Raw genomic sequence first — 16,694 nt, 5'->3', positions numbered from 1 at the left:
ATATCAGGTAGAAATTATTATTCTAAGTTTAATATTTGTGTAAGGTTTTTTTTTTTTTTTTTTCTTCTTCTAATTGTGTATTTTTCTTCTCTATTGTTTTATATTTTTTGTCAATGCAGTGGTTGTACTCGTGAGCCTAAAACAAATTTCCCATTGGGACAATAAAGTATACCTAACCTAACAGTGGAGGTTCTCTGCCTCGACCAGGCACGCATCAATTAAAGAAAACACACCCTTCAACATTTCTGGCCCAAGGCCATGCGTAGCGAGGTTGTAATAGGACCAGTTGGCCTCCATCGTGGTCTTTATCCTTGTTAGTGTCTGCCTGCAAAAGTGTTAAAAACAGATGTTATTGACATAAAGAACAGTGGTAGAGGTGATATAATACAATAATGCATATGTAGATCTAAGCCTTTTTAATCTTGCATACTGGCATTGGTAACAACAGATCAATGAACCTGCAGTGTTGGGCCTTGACGATGGCTTCAAGATGTTGGTCCTCCTCCAGGCAAGCCTGGCCAATTTTTTGAATTGGTAGGTATTTAAAACCCATGTAATTTACATCCTCTGCAAGGGCCAGACATTCTTCTACAAATACACAGTGCAAGAGAGTACAAAAAAATTATATTTTTGTCAAACTAAGAATGGAGTATAGACTGTTAAGGACAGAAACGAGATTCAGTCATTCCAAAAAAGTTCTGATCAACATGTGAAAGTGCCTTGATGATGCCATTTGATGAGTCCGCCTAGTTGAGAAGATCTATGAAAATTTCATAATTACAGCCTAATGTTACTTGGGGAAGAGGTAAGTCCTGTTAATTCAAGACCTCTCAGTAATACAAAGGCAAGGTGGATTCTTTCTGAGCCTACTTATCCCAGAATCTTCATCTTCATTTAAGTGGGCTAACATCTTACAGAGACATAAGACATGATAACGAGATAGCTTCTATAAACAAAAAATGTTTACCCAACCTCCTATCTCACTGTTTTCTGCAACCAAAAACATATAGATCAGAGTTAATAATCTATGTGCATCCGTGTTGGTGGCAACTTCTAAGTGAATAGGTCAATGATGCAATAATCACAATAAATAATAAAACTTGTAAAACAAGATTTGAAAATTAAAAAATATTTTTGCTATTTGTCTTATTCATTCCTATGATTTGACATCACAGTGAGATTGCAATTTCACTCCGATTGCATGCCATACTGCTGTAAAGTGTAAGATGGTGGTATTGGAAAAGCCTAATATTTTCTGAGGTGGTACTCAAGGTAAAAGAAATTTAAAATCACTGCCCAATGTCATGCAGAATAGTTATTTCTGGCAATGTGTTTGTATTGTGCGTAACAAGAACCAATTTCAATGCCTTCACACCCTGCCAAAATAGTGCAAAATTACCAAAATCTTAATGGTAACAAAGATTTCCACCTAGCCAGACTATTAAGAAAAGATTCTTATACCAGCTGTGTGAAGTGATGGGTGGTTCACTGCCCTTAAACTCTTGCATGTCATATTCTTAACCTCTAGACCTCAGTTACCTTCACACAAATCCTGCTGACACTTGCTGGCCTCGATTCGCGGGTCCTGGCTCCACCTGTGAGTCGCAACTTGGCCATGAGCTCTCTCAAGTCCTCTTGTTTTCTCAAGTAGGCCACCAGAGCATTGGGCTAATAGCCCTGCGGCTCCATACCCCAACCAGTTCCTCCCTAGTCACTTTATATCTGCAATATCAGTGGAGATTTTTAAGCAGGCATATAGAGTTAAAACAATCTTCTACCTTGTAGAAATGTTAGTAGGTAACACTTTAGGTACAGGAGAACACATACATGACACCTTAAAAAGGGTTTTAAATAACTTATTCCTAACAGCTTCTTAAGGCGTGACTCAGTATTACTGACTTTTGGCCCAGTATATCTAGGTGGAAGCTGGGGACTTTTAAAGATTTATTCCACAGAAAAGGTGCTGCAAGTAGAATTTTGTGCCATGTTAGCATGATGAGCCATGTAAGAGGCTGTTATGAGCTTTTGTAAAGGCTTAGGAATATGATATGCACCTGTCCTAACAGCAAGAGTTTACCTAAATTTGGGAAATTAGTAATTGTCTGTAGAGAAACAGATTTCTGCTTAAAAATTCCTTCTGTGTACTTCTGATAGCCTAGTTACCAGCCCCACCTACTTCATTTCATACAGTGAGTGTGACCCCGCGCAATCACAGTTCCGGACTTTGAAAACATACCGAGCCAAACGCGTTCCTCCCTTGTACACAGAAACATTTTTCGATTGTCTACGTTCATTGGTACCTCCCAAGAAGGTAATTTCTCAGGGCCAGACATAACTGCAGAGCAAATTTAAATTTAAATATAATAGCGTGCAACACCGAGGGTAATAAAAAAACTAATATCCGTCTGCTCGGGCAGATTCGGCTCAAAGTCATGCATCTCCGGATGTGGAGGCGCGCGCGGCAAAAATGACGTCATTGTAACAGCGCGCGCACCTCCGAAGATGCATGACTTTGAGCCGAATCTGCCCGAGCAGACGGATATTAGTAGTACATCTCATCACACCGGCACCCAGTTTGCGCGTCTAAATCAGTTGTATGGTCTGGTGTTCAGTCTAAAACAAAACAGTTGTGTCAAGTATAAATGCCTCGTCTGTATGGGGAGTTGCGCGCGCAGTCAGCGGAGGCTCGCGCTCCGGTGCCAGGCGAAAGTATAAACAAGGTTTAAGTCAGCGGTTGTTTTATCCATATATAAGGCGCTCCGGATTATAAGGCGCACTGTCGTTTTTTGAAAAAAATTAAAGGCTTTTAAGTGCGCCTTATAGTCCGGAAAATACGGTAATCGTGCAATGTGTAGACCTGTGCACAGTTATTGTTTGGAACTATTAATTGCTTAGGAAGAATTATGTAAATGTATGAAATATTGATGGTAATGACATACAAAGTTACCTTTCGGCCTTGGTCCCGTCAGGTAACCGGAGAACACTCTCCACTTCGAATAAAACTGTAGAAGTGAAAAAATATTGTTTTTATTTTATTGTCAACTCATTTCATGGCCAAAACTATGCTGACCATAAATACAGTATCTTCCTACCTTGTTCACCCTCTGTGGACTCAGATTCCTGTGCAAGGCCACCATCTAGTATATTTAAAGGAGAAATCCTGTGAATTTTAACATTGAGCTCATTTTTTGATAAATTTGGAGTGCTGTCAATACAGAGAACAACTACAAAAACCGGTGTTGCCTACACCGTGTTATCCTCTTTTTAAAATTTGCACCCTGTTGACTTCAGTGGGGCAAGTCTTAAACCTGCTTTTACCCTCTTAACATCCTTGATGTGTCATTACAAGTGCACAGCCAATGTGAGTGATTCCTTCAGAGTGAACACGAGTGAATCTGACTGCAGTAGATGTGAAAGATATGGATAAAAAGGATGTTATTTAAGCCAGCGCAAATACCTGTATTTACATCCTGTTTTCGGTCGAAGGCCATAGTAACCGATTGTTGAGTTCACGCGCGTGATCATAGGTAACTAAACCTATGCGCGTGAACTCGACAATCGACTAGTATGGCCTTCGACCGAAAACAGGATGTAAATACAGGTATGAGTGCTGGATGAATTAACTTCACTTTTATTCATATCTTTGACATCTACTGCAGTCAGATTCAACCCGTGTTCACTCTGAAGGAATCACTCACATTGGCTGTGCACTTGTAATGACACATCAAGGATGTTAAGAGGGTAAAAGCAGGTTTAAAACTTGCCCCATTGAAGTCAACAGGGTGCAAATTTTAAAAAGAGGATAACACGGTGTAGGCAACATCGATTTTTGTTGTTGTTCTCTGTATTGACAGCACTCCAAATTTACAAAAAAATTAGCTCAATGTTAAAATTGACCGGAGTTCTCCTTTAAGACCAATCAGAGAACAGCATTCAGGGAACAAACTGTCTCAAAAGAAAGATCTCTGTACTTTCCTAACAGCAAAGTTAATACATCAAAGACACAACTGCTTACTGAAAAGATCCCTACATGTATGTTGTTAGTGAGTGACTCGAATGCTGACCATAAATACAGTATCTTCCTACCTTGTTCACCCTCTGTGGACTCAGATTCCTGTGCAAGGCCACCATCTACTATATATAAGACCAATCAGAGAACAGCATTCAGGGAACAAACTGTTTCAAAAGAAAGATCTCTGTACTTTCCTAACAGCAATGTGCTGTTGGTGGCAGAGGAAAGGTGCGTATGTGTGTGTGTGTTCTCTATATTTTTTTTACCTGCACATGGGTGCTCTCCAACAGGTTGATCTGTCCAAACATAAAAGAAAACAAATGCCTACATGAAAGATCTTCAGGTGGGCTGTGTGTTTGTATATTTCTTACCTAAAAAGCAGTGCTATGTGGATCAGTTAATACATCAAAGACACAATTGCTTACTGAAAAGATCCCTACATGTATGTTGTGAGTGAGTGACTCAAATGCTGACCATAAATACAGTATCTTCCTACCTTGTTCACCCTCTGTGGACTCAGATTCCTGTGCAAGGCCACCATCTACTATATTTAAGACCAATCAGAGAACAGCATTCAGGGAACAATCTTTTTCAAAAGAAAGATCTCTGTACTTTCCTAACAGCAAAGTTAATACATCAAAGACACAATTGCTTACTGAAAAGATCCCTACATGTATGTTGTTAGTGAGTGACTCGAATGCTGATCACCATCTACTGTATTTAAGACTGTGTGTGTGTGTGTGTGTGTGTGTGTGTGTGTGTGTGTGTGTGTGTGTGTGTGTGTGTACCTAAGCTAATCAAGAGCAGAACCTGTCTTGGAACAACATTGGTACAAATTTACTTAACATTAACAATTATACTAGGTTTGGTTGTAGCTTGTCTACATACATCAGCCCTACTTACCAAACAGACTTGCCTAGAATCTCAATACACCTAAAATTAGTCCCAGTCTGTGGCTGTTCTTACCTGTATTTTTAGACTTGGCAATTTTTCCCTAGAAAAGAGAAAAAAACATTGAGTTAAGTATACAATGTGTTGAGAAACAGTATGTATATTTTGATCATTAACCCTTGCCTTTTTTCTTCTTAGAGTCTTCGTATCTAAAAGAAATGAACATGTTTCTTAATGTCATTTTAATATTATTATAATGTTTCAAAAACCAAATAATAATCATGAAAATAATGATTCATTCTGCATGCTTAATTCAATGTGCGTAGAACCAAGACAGTGTATTCACCTCATCCTTCTAAGAAAGATTGTAAATAAATAGCATCTGATTTTGAACATAAACTTAATGTCGTATTTTATGCTTTAAATGATGTAGTAACAATGTACACCGAAGTATGACATCCTCCGAATTTACAAGTTAAAGCTACCACTCCAAATCATCAGTAAGTTAAACTTAATGCAGGCAGCTACAGGTAGCCAGCAGAGCTTAATAAGGAGCACCCATACCGTACATATGTCTACTACTTAGCAAGGGAGTTGAACAACAAAGTCCCAAGTCTCTCCTGCTCTTGAGCGATAGGGAGGCATTGGAGGTGCCCTTGTTGTCCCTGGAGGATAATTTCTGCAAACTAAAAGAGCAACAGAAAGTCTATTTTAATGAAATAATGTAACTTATAATAAATGTGAACAACAAATTGTGGTAAAAAAAAATTGGACTATATTACAAGAGAAGATTATGGTGCTCATTTAATAATTATATGATCATGACTCCTGTATCGTGTGCTGAAGGTAGTACTGTGTCCATGTCAAAAATCCATTAATATTTGATCTGAAACTTTCATTCAAAATTGCTCTAAAGTGAAAACTAAAAATATTTATATTTTCAAAAGAAAACAGAAACATTATGCAGAAAACGACCAAACTGTACCATTAGTGAGAACACCCCACATGACAAAGAGTCGTTTTGTAAGTCATGGTCCCTCTTCATCATCTTCCAGGGCCCTTCTATTGGCAGCCTCTGCATAGCAGCAAATAAGCTGTGTGAAGATTAGAGAGGAAAAATAATTGTGAAGGAGATATCTGCTGATTTCCGTATCCATTTTTAGAGCAATCACAAACCTTTGTACCTCAATTTCCTATTTGGAAGCCAATGCTGTGGTGCTCACCCCAAGATGTTTAGAATTGTGTTGTAGGTAATAGTCCCCTCTGTCAAGTTGCACAAGCTATACAAAAGATGGGAAAACATATGAGAAAGATTTGAAGGAGAATTTAAACCACTCTGTGTTGAAAATGATTGACATTCATTTTGAAAATGTTGAAGCACTAACAGCTCAAAAAAACACAAATGAGAATGACACAACAGCAACAATAATGACTAGTGTGATGCTATTTAGCCGGTCAATAGTCTCTGCATAACCTAACAGCAACCTACAAAGAGATAAAGTGAAATAGCGACTTAATAAGTCGAAAATAACGACGGTATTATGTCGAACAAATAACGACATAATAAGCGAAATAAGGAACATAACTAAGTTCGAAAATCAACGACTAATAAGTCGAATAACGAGTATTAGTCGAGCATAAACGAGTATTATGTGAAATAAGACTTAATATGCGCAAATAACGAGCATAAGTTCCTTTTTTTTTTATCCACCCTGCGAGTTCAGGCTTACCGTGAAAATGATATAATTCTCTTATAGGTATATGAATATATAACTGCCAATAAGATCACGATAGAGTCCTAAGACCGGAAGGGAAGAGATAATTTTTTTAAAGAATCGCAAATTACCTCATCTGAGTGCCCCCCTCGGCCCTAAGAGGGACGCCGTCCAACTAAAATCAGAAGATTTTGAAAGGCAACATGTCCCCCAAGGACTAAACTTTAGACTATAGAGAGTCCTTGGGACTTGATCATTTCTAAGTCTGACATGGGTGAGAGAAATAAAATTCCCAACATAAGTCACCTTACTTAGGCTAACTATGGCACAAAATGTAATCCAATCAACTATTACATCGTAGCATACAAAACTACTTTAAAAGTAGTGCTTGGCAATTATGCGAATTAGTTTTTCCCCACGATTTTTTATAATCTTTGGTGTGATCGGAAGACGCCTAAAATTCACATTTATCGACTAGCGACTTTTTTTGCCGGCACTAATCCTGAATGTAGTGGTGGTTAGCCCACACGTTGTTTTGAGTTGCATAACCATCAAAATACACAGTCTAACAGCGCTCTGTATTCAAGCTGCTTATCGGTGGAAGGTTAGTGAGGTCACACTAGCTGACAGAAGCGAACGAAAAGCTAAGGCATCGAGGCAAAGTATTTAGAAGACAATAGTACTATGTTGAGGGCAAGAAGTGGGGCCCATGACGTTAGGCCACAATTATGCTCTATAAGGAAGCAACTGAAAGATTGTGTTGAATGCCAATGGCCAATGATGTTTTTGATTTGTTACAGCCGCACTGCACCAGCACTTCTCATTATTTCACTTCTTACAAAATTTTTGACGTAGGGCTATAGCCTCATCATGGGGCCTATTAGGTAGCATAAAAACAAGTCTTAGTGCAAGTGCTCAGACCTTGTGTTGCCCATGTGTGTTATCATCGTTCTACTAAGACACCAGCTAAGAAATACGACCGGAATGGGCTCTACCTGTGGTCGGATGTATGCAAATTATATCATTATGTATGCAGATGATGTTGTCCAATTGAGTAACATAGATTAGGAAAAAAATAATTTTGAATAACTTACTGTTCATTTGGCTTGGTTAAGTTTCCCTTTTACAGGCAAAGACAAAAGACAAAAATTAAAAACATGTATTTCTGCTGAAGCATTAAATTGGATACTTATGAATACCTAAAACTATGATACTTACATCCCTGAGTCGAAGAGCAAACTTATAGAATGCAAGAGAAAAGGGACACTTGCCCAACTAACATTCAATCAGCCAGGGCAGGGTAGCCTGGGATCAGTGCAGACTGAGCACCAGGGAGAATTCACCTAGCTTCCTCCCTACAGACCACTTCTGCTGAGACCAGGAGAAGCGAGAAACGACGTATTCGACCGTCCTGCCCTCAGACCACTATATATGATACTGAGACCAGGAGGGATTCAACGTCCTGCACCTGAGACCATTCTGCCCTAGAGGACCCAGAGAAGACCAGCTGACTCCCTTGTCCAACTATGTTGCCCTGAGCTCGCGAAGCGAGCTCAAATCGTACCGCTTCCGTGCCTTACAGCCACGATGGCGATTCGACCGTAGACCTCTGGCAACCGTGAGAATTGACGGAAGGGAGACAAAAAACACATATAGGGTGGGAAACAATAGGTCTCTGCCTGGGACCAGATGCTACTAACAGTCATGAAGAAAAGGCAAAAATCTAGAAATATCTGTCTGCCCTGGGAACCGATTAGAATAAAAATGTCTGACGAACAGCCAAATTTATAAATAGGACTGACTTCTGCCCGAGACCAGGAGGGATTCACCTGCCCTGAGACAAAATTGTGGAAAATAATGGTCTCTGCATTGGGACACAGGTGAGGACTAAACAGTCATGAAGAAAAACCCCATTTATACATTTAACTAAATTTATAAATTACAAAATTTAAATTTAACATCGAGCATATAAAAACAAAAAAAGCTCATTGGAAAAACTGACATTGTAATATTGTAGTAGTTAAAGGTTTATTTTTAGTCCAGATTAACATTTTGACGGCAGCAATTTGTATTCACACTGTCAACACTTAAAACCGGCGCACATGTTACTTGAAAGCATTATTGATCCGTTATAACGAGAAACATGAGAATGTTTCTTCACTAACGTTAGATCTTTGCAGCCGTATGTTAGTAATTGTGCGGCGAATTCAAATGCTTCTATGACTGGATCTCGTAGCGCTGTTGTAAGTGGACAGTGTCGCATGATCACAGATCAGGCTCGCGCTATGCACTGGTCCAAACTGATCAAACGGTCCTTCAAACACATCAATTAACGAGCAGTTTCGTTCCACTTGCATTACGTTTTGCCATTTGATGTTGGGCAATGTTGTGGTCGCGCCCGGCAATCTCTTACACATGCGCGTGCTCATCTGAAAAATAACGAAATTTGTGGTCCGCATGAAAAAAAGGTTCCAATGAAACCGTTCGGTTTGAAAATGCGCAGCCTACGAAAACCGAACCGGAAAGCCTCGTTACCCCCCTGAACAGGTCAATACGAATACGCGTATCGTTACACACCTAAAGGTGACGTTTTTCTGAAAGTATCTTGTGTTCTTCGACATTTTTGTGATAAGAAAACCGCTGGCAACAGACACCATATCTATGACAGCCACTGCAACATTGTAATGCAAGCTACCACACTAGCTTGCTTCTGAAAACAGTGGCTAGCCTATCCTTAAGCTACCAAGTCTGCCACAATTATACTATATACTATGAGATACTATGATGAAAGCAGGGGGGGTCACACATAGGTGCACATACAATGCTCCATTTTCGAAGAATATTACGTTTTTTTGTGTTAAACAAAACTTAATTTGACATGAAAATCCACCAGTTTCCTCTTGCCTGCTCACCGCGGAAGGGATTTTTGGACGGTGATGATTGGAAAATGGTGGCCCAGCCTTCTGCAAATCTCTCCCCTATTGTGATTGGTTGTCAGATTGAAAAAATCACAAAAACGTTTCTGCCCTCAGGAACAAACTTTGGAGTCAAGAAAATTCCCACCTGCTCATTGGAACATGATTCACGTGGTTGAGAAATGTTTGGGGCCCTTGTGTCGGCTCAGTGGTTGGGTTTTCGGAGGGGGTCGGGGAGCTTGTGCCCATGATCCAGGATGTTAAGGCTTGAGAGGGGATGCGTGCTTGTGAACTTGGCCTGGCTGGGGATGGGTCTTTATGTGGTCAGTGGAAGGATGGTCGGCGAGCACAAACAGGGTCAGACCGTAAGGTTTGACACTTGGCCGGTTTCCTTCCCCTAACCCTTTGTCTATATAACCTACAGTTAGAAACCCTCAAAATCCACTCAAACCCACTTCAAGAACACGAGAAACCACGCAAAAAAACAAGGACAACCCTTACCAAAACCACCCAAAACCTAAACAAACCACCTCAAAAAATCTCGGAACAAACACAAAAAAAACCACTCAAGAACACTCAAAAAAAACCCAAGACCAACCTGAAAAGTCTACTGTACACAAAATCTATTCACAGCGATCTTTCCCACCACTCACACAAATTTTTAAAAGAACACTTTCCTAGTATTTAAAAATATTCCAGAAGGACATAAAAACATCTCTAAAATTACATCACTTAACAGGTAGGTGTAAAATGCCAAATATGCACTTCTTTGACTCCACATTGCCTAGCATACATTACATGTTACTAAACAATGATCATGAGAAACCAGTTGGTGTCATAAAACAACTTTCAACAAACAGTAAAATGCTGCCAAAACCAATAGAACGTCCAACCTGGCCAAGGCAAATAAAGTGTTCTTGTTATGTACCCAGTTATGTATTACATTAATTTAGCTCCCCCATACAAATTTACCCACACAAACTTGTGAGTTCAATTAATTCATTTGTACAACCCGACTTGAAGCAGTATGAGGTTTCAAAGTGATTCTGTCGACTCTAAATTCTCTGTTAAATAAAATCGATATGTGTTTCAAAAGGACTATGTGGTTTCAAACGCCATCTTCAGTTTGTCGTTCCTTACTTCAGTTTTGGAGAACAAGTTTCTTACATCTATAGATCTCCCACCTGGTGTAAACTGTTCCCCTCCTTTCACTCCTCATTAGCACTGTCACTGAGTGAATAAACATTTCTACGGTCAGCAAAAAAACTCTTCAACCTGGAACAGATTTTTCAAATGTTGTTCTCCACATGGTCACAAACAACAATGTCGGTCCACCATCTCCTTCATCATATCGCACTAAACCAGGGACAGCAATGGCTTTCTCCACAATCTATGAGTTTTTCACCCAGAAAATCAGGAAAACACTGTATTATTTTCGTTACTTCCATTTCCTCTGTATTCCACCCTGACGAATCAATATATAAGCATTGTATTGGCTTCTGTCCTTCACGTCGTGTTTTGTGTTTTTCCACCCCACGACATTACCATCATCATCATCACAAGTCGCGTATTCTCTATTACTAATCACACACATGTGTCCCTACTCGGGCCCGGCTCAGGTCTAATAATTCATTCGCTACTCTCAGGACATGCACGTCGAACGATGCCCCTCTTGCCCACAGGAAAAACATTTCATAGCTATCAGACGATGCAAATGGCGAATATATCAAAGCCATCAAATCTTGAATTTAAAAAGACACGTTCAGTGCATCCATATACGCTTTTCTTTAAGATTCATATGTAATTGGCCAGGTCTGAACAACATACAACATGTTTAAGCAAGGTGCGACTCCTTACACCCCAGTGGACGTCTTTTCATTTGGGACCACAATTTTTCCATGTCTTGAACAATTCATTAACCAAGAGCTCACTTAATGAAAGGTGGCACATCGACAGTGTTTTCTTTTTTGGCGAGGCTGAAACCAGCGGCTATTACCTGGAGTTCAAAAAGTGTCCTTAAGTACTACTCCGCTCTGAACTACACTGTTGACCTTCTAAATTGTATCAAGGAAAATGACAACAACACTGTCTCATCCGTTGAAGCTGACATAATAACTGTCAAAACCAAACAACTTCACCAACAGCCAGGCCTACAGTCTTCCACAGAGCAGTTCATTCATAGCGCAAGTTATTACCCATGCCTTCGAGGAAAAGCTGTCAGAACTGCTTGTTTGGCATGGAGCTTAGCCATTGCGACCAGCCAAACCGCTGATGTTAACAGCATTCCACAACACCAAAACTCCTTCGACTTAAACTTTCCTAAGCTTTCTTTCAAAAACAAAAGTAAACAAAAAAAAAACTTTTTAAGCAGAGACAGTGAAAGAAAATAGGAAAAAAAAAGGCAGGCACTCACTCATAACCGCAGCAGAGTCTCACTCACACACGATGACTCCGCCACTCACTCACAGCATCCGCTCAGAAAGAGAGAGAGAGAGAGAGATAGTGTGTGTGTGTGTGAGTATGAGTGTGTGTGTGTGTGTGAGTTGTGAGTAAAGTGAGTGTGTCTGTGTGTAGCAAGTGGTGCGGTGTGTGTGTGTGTCTCGTGTGTGTGTGATGTGTGTGTGTGTGTGGCTGGCTGAGGTCAAGCTCGCCCACTGGCTCAGAGGCACAGCATCTGGCAGAGGGACCTGCTGCAGTTATTCGGTTTGAACTTGGAGCCCTGTCAGATATCTAACTCATTAAACGAGGTTATATAATCAGAGTCTTCCAGGTAGCTGTCTCATAGCAGACTGTGTGAGTGGAGAGCAGATGTGATCTCAAGCAATCCCACTGCCGACACTGAGTGACAATTGTGTCGGTCTTAAGTTGGACTCGCGCGTGGGGAGGCACCCCCTATGCCTTTTCATGGAGCTTGTTTGAAATAAGATATAATTTTTCTAATAATTTATAATAATGATACAAATGATGGTTAGTTTGTAAATCGTTTAGGGTGATGTCGTGCATTTGGCAGCAATTTAAATGTCAAGTGTCCTGGGTGTGGTGTTATTTGGAGGTTGTGCTGCCCATGCTTCTTCTGCAGATCCTCTCAAGCTGTACAGACTGTGAAGGGGTACCATCAGGTGGTCTGCCATTTCCAGGTCTCTCCCAGTGATATTGATGGTTATGCTCTGGCGGGCCACTCAAGATCATTCACAGTCTTCAATGTCCTGTTTGGAAGGTGAAACCTCTGGGGCCCATCTGAGGTCCTGAGCATTCTTGAGCAGGATTTATTTATAGACGATAGCGCATGAGGAATTTTGATTCCAACTTTCGTTCTACCACTGAGCAGGTCCTTTCGATGTCCGTGCTGCCGCTGTAAAACCATCACCAAACAGCCTGATGATTATGATGATGCCACCTAGCGCCATGCTTCTTCGATAGGTACAGGTTAATCTTTTTTGTTTGCATTTTACTTGTCTTCATTGAGTGACCAGGGCTGGACGCAACGCTCAAATGACTTGCTCTAGAGCAGAGCACGATAGTCGCCACCCCCAACATGACACACTCACAATCAAACTCATAATTAGGTCCATAAAGATGGCATGTAAACAAATTAATATTTTATTATCTATAAAAATACACTAAAGTAGAATACGGGTGTGCCAAGAATGTTTTCAGCCGTCGCCCGATTTGTTTTTTTCGTTCCTTCTGCAACGTGAGAAAAAAAGTACACAATGCAACAGCTGCATATAATTTCTTTTTGTGTATAATATATAGTGTAAAGAATTAAAACTAAACATATGCACCACAACTTTTTAGCTCATAAGTACTGGAGGTTTCAGTTTTGGTTTTTTTTTTGCACTGAACACACAAACAAACATTAACACAACTAATAGCCTACATTTCAGAAGCGTAATGTGTTTGATCTTTTGCAGCAGCACAACCGCTTGGATTGCGTCCTTTGACAGTCTAACTTTTCAGCAAGTTCGTGATCAAGTGACAATCGTTGCTAGTCCATATTAGTACTGTTCTTGTGTCAATGTACTTCGGAGATAATTAAAAATTTGTTATAAGTTTAAGCTTTGAGAAATCTGCGTTCTCCAGAGCTCACAGTGACGGGAGGAGAGTGAGGCAGCAATCGCAATGCTACAAAAAACATTTGGAAAAATTGATCCATCCCTTTTTCACGATGAATTTACAGCCCATCATCAGTGGGTGTTTTAGATTCCAGCGAACCAGGTGTCTGGACGCAGAAGCGTCAGCTCTTCAAGACCAATTATGTGCCCCATCCAACATCCCGCGAGTATCTATGAGTCAGGGCCTTTACAGTTTTACGCAATCTGCAAGATATGTATTCTACTTTTCTTGAGAGATGACGAGTCATATAAAAATCCAATAGCGCACTGGGCTCTAAACAGCGAAAAGCGCTCTTGCCACGGAATGGATGGCACAGTGAGCACTACGTTAAAGAAAGCCACCCTGTAGTTTTGTTTTGTGTCCATAACAGGATGGTCTCTCCTTCATAAGGAAACATTTTCTTTCTTTTCGTTGTCGCGCTGCACTTTGTGGGATGGGAAGACGGCCTCTGTTTCCAACTCATCAGCAATTGGCTTGCGCTGGACAGCACTACTGTCCAAATATTATGTCTGTGCGGTATTCCACAAGGAATTTGCTTTGTTGCGTTCAGCTGTTCTGTTGCATGTGGAATGTCAATGTTCATTAATCTGCAGTATCTTGCTGGTAATATTTATTTCATATAAAATGTCATACTATGTAATGATACTGCACAGGAATGGATCACGTTTTAATTTTGGTCGCAATGCCTCTCGCTTCACATCTGGCTCTGACACCACAAGCGCCCTGTCAGGACATCATCCTCTGCTATTGATCTAACATCTCTGCTAAATGGTGACGGATAGGTTTGAGTGCTTCAATCCTGCTTTCCCATCTAGTATTGCTGAGAGAGGCTTAACTGTAAGGCCACTGTCACCTATGTGCCATTTTAAATGTGGAGAGCGGCCGAAAAACAAGTTGTAGACCCTCCTGTATCACTGTAAACTAAGTTAAGAGAGTGAACACTGCACGGACATAGAATGCCCTTGGATTTATGTCCTGCACTCTCTTTTGGACACCACTGTGTTTCCCCACATATTTGATCCGTTGTCGTATCCTTGACCTCTCATATCCATTATGTCAATCCCTAGATCGCCAAGTTTCTTAACCACAACATCTGTCATGCCAGCACCGGGTGGGAATCCATTAAAATGCGCCAATTCTAAGAAATGCTCCTTAACCCTCACACAACTTTCCAGTGCTGTCACAAAGCGCACAACAACACTGTCATCTGTTCCGTTCTACTTTCGCGTCAGGTTAGCAGTCTAGATTACCCGATTATTTGGGGATCGAAACAGTATTTGGCTGATTTAAGTCATTTTGAGAATTTCCTGCTGAATCTGAGATGCAAGCATTCCTATATGATTTCATTTGAATCTCTTTGCCCAAATAATGAACATGAGTTTCCTTAGACTGTATTCTTCTGATGTGCTCTGCCATAACACTATCAAACAGTCCAATCGTCTCTACAGAGTTTCAAGAAATTTCCGTTGTTATGTTCATATAAATGATCTGTGTGCTGCCATGGACATGCCATGTTTTGCATCGCCGTTTAATATCACAATGCTCACCAAATGTTCCAAAACCTGCTGACAGTGTAATGTTTAGCATAATATTTTACACTGATTTTGCGGATCAATTGTGTTTTGAGTGGCCAACCTTGTGTCCAGCTCTTTCCATTTATGGAAACACTCCAGATGTTCACTTGACTTTTCGTTGTGAATTCAGTATGCTGGAGAGATTTTTTTTCCAGTCTTTAACACTGTCTTTAGCCAGAGCAGACTTTTCTCTACAGCTTTCACAAAAAAGTTTACAAACGAAAAGCAAAACGTTGCTCCTTGCTAATCGAATAACGACCAGCCATGGGTCTGTCCAGGGGGTTCATCCCGTTAGCTCATGTGTCGACTGTAATGAGCCTCTGAAAATCTCCCTGTTCAAAACTGTCTTTTTGGGAAAATAATTCCTTTGGTTGTTGATGTTGGCCCTCCCTGTTACCAACCGGTCTTTTAAGTCCAGAATTAAATTACTGCTGGCCATTTGCCGGGATTGTGACATTATTTCCTCATCTTCTGAGTGGTAATATTGAGATCTCACTGCTGTTCCGTCTGTCCCTGTCATCAGCAAAACGGCAGGGGGGGGGGGGAGCTAGTTATGGCTACGCTGTCTGAATCCTCCAGCACATTACTAGCAACGTCCACACCTTACGCTGTCATTAGCATGGTCGCTGCTGATTTCTACTATGCTGTCCTCTTGACTTCCCAGAGGCGTTGAATTTCAAAAAGGAGAACTCTTTGTGTTATCCAGTAGCTTGCTCTTTAAAAGCCGTTTATCTTTTTACGTAATCATGAGCAGATAATTGTATCGTTTGACATTTTGACACTATACATAAACAGTATTTAGCACCCCCACATACCCCTACTAGTTGATGCCGCTCTAAGCTGGGGGTGGACGGGAGCCAGGGCGCGGTCCGGGCGGGAAGTTTTTATTCTAAATTTAAAAGTTAATTTAAATTTATACTATATTGGATTGGGAAAAAAAATGCAGGCTGTCGATATAAGTGTGATAATTGTAACCTAATGTAAAACAAACAAATAAATTAATAATTCTCTATCTCTCTCTCTCTCTCTCTCTCTCTCTCTCTCTCCTCTCTCTCTCTCTCTCTTGCTTTTCGCTCTCTTGCCTTATCTCTCTCTCTTGCCGCCCTGGCTGAGATGCCGCCCTAGGCGACTCTGCCTAGTTCGGCTTATAGGCACGCAACGGCCCTGATTGTGGAGAGGGATTGAGCTCCTCTTACCAACAGATGTGCCAGAACTCTTCTGAGGTTCCGACCGAAAGGTCCCTCTTTCCTATGGCTTCTGCTGCAGCTGCCGGGGAGTCCTTCCTGAGGGACCCACAGCTTTTCTCCTTATTCAAAATCCATGCAAACAGCATTCAATGAATAAACATTTAATAAACAAAAAAATGAAACACATTCATGTATCTATATTATTGCTGCTGTCACGGAAACGCTTGACAACGCCTCCTCCTGGTTGTCACCAGATCCCTCTCTCCTGTGTATTAGGACTGCTT

General features: G+C 40.7%; 1 long non-coding RNA gene across 1 annotated transcript; it reads right to left on the bottom strand.

The window, feature by feature from the left end:
* Positions 1-2,784: 2,784 nt before the first annotated feature.
* Positions 2,785-5,429, bottom strand: LOC122140247. Its single transcript, XR_006156930.1, has 5 exons — positions 4,979-5,429; positions 4,509-4,556; positions 4,279-4,308; positions 4,087-4,134; positions 2,785-3,002 (listed from the first exon to the last, which is right to left on the bottom strand). It is a non-coding gene; the product is annotated as an uncharacterized LOC122140247 (long non-coding RNA).
* Between the last annotated feature and the right edge of the window lie 11,265 nt (positions 5,430-16,694).

The sequence above is a fragment of the Cyprinus carpio genome, chromosome B17 (assembly GCF_018340385.1).
Source record: "Cyprinus carpio isolate SPL01 chromosome B17, ASM1834038v1, whole genome shotgun sequence".
Lineage (NCBI taxonomy): Eukaryota > Metazoa > Chordata > Actinopteri > Cypriniformes > Cyprinidae > Cyprinus > Cyprinus carpio.
The sequence above is the reverse complement of the archived record's forward strand: the minus strand, read 5'-3'. Positions and strand labels throughout refer to the sequence as shown.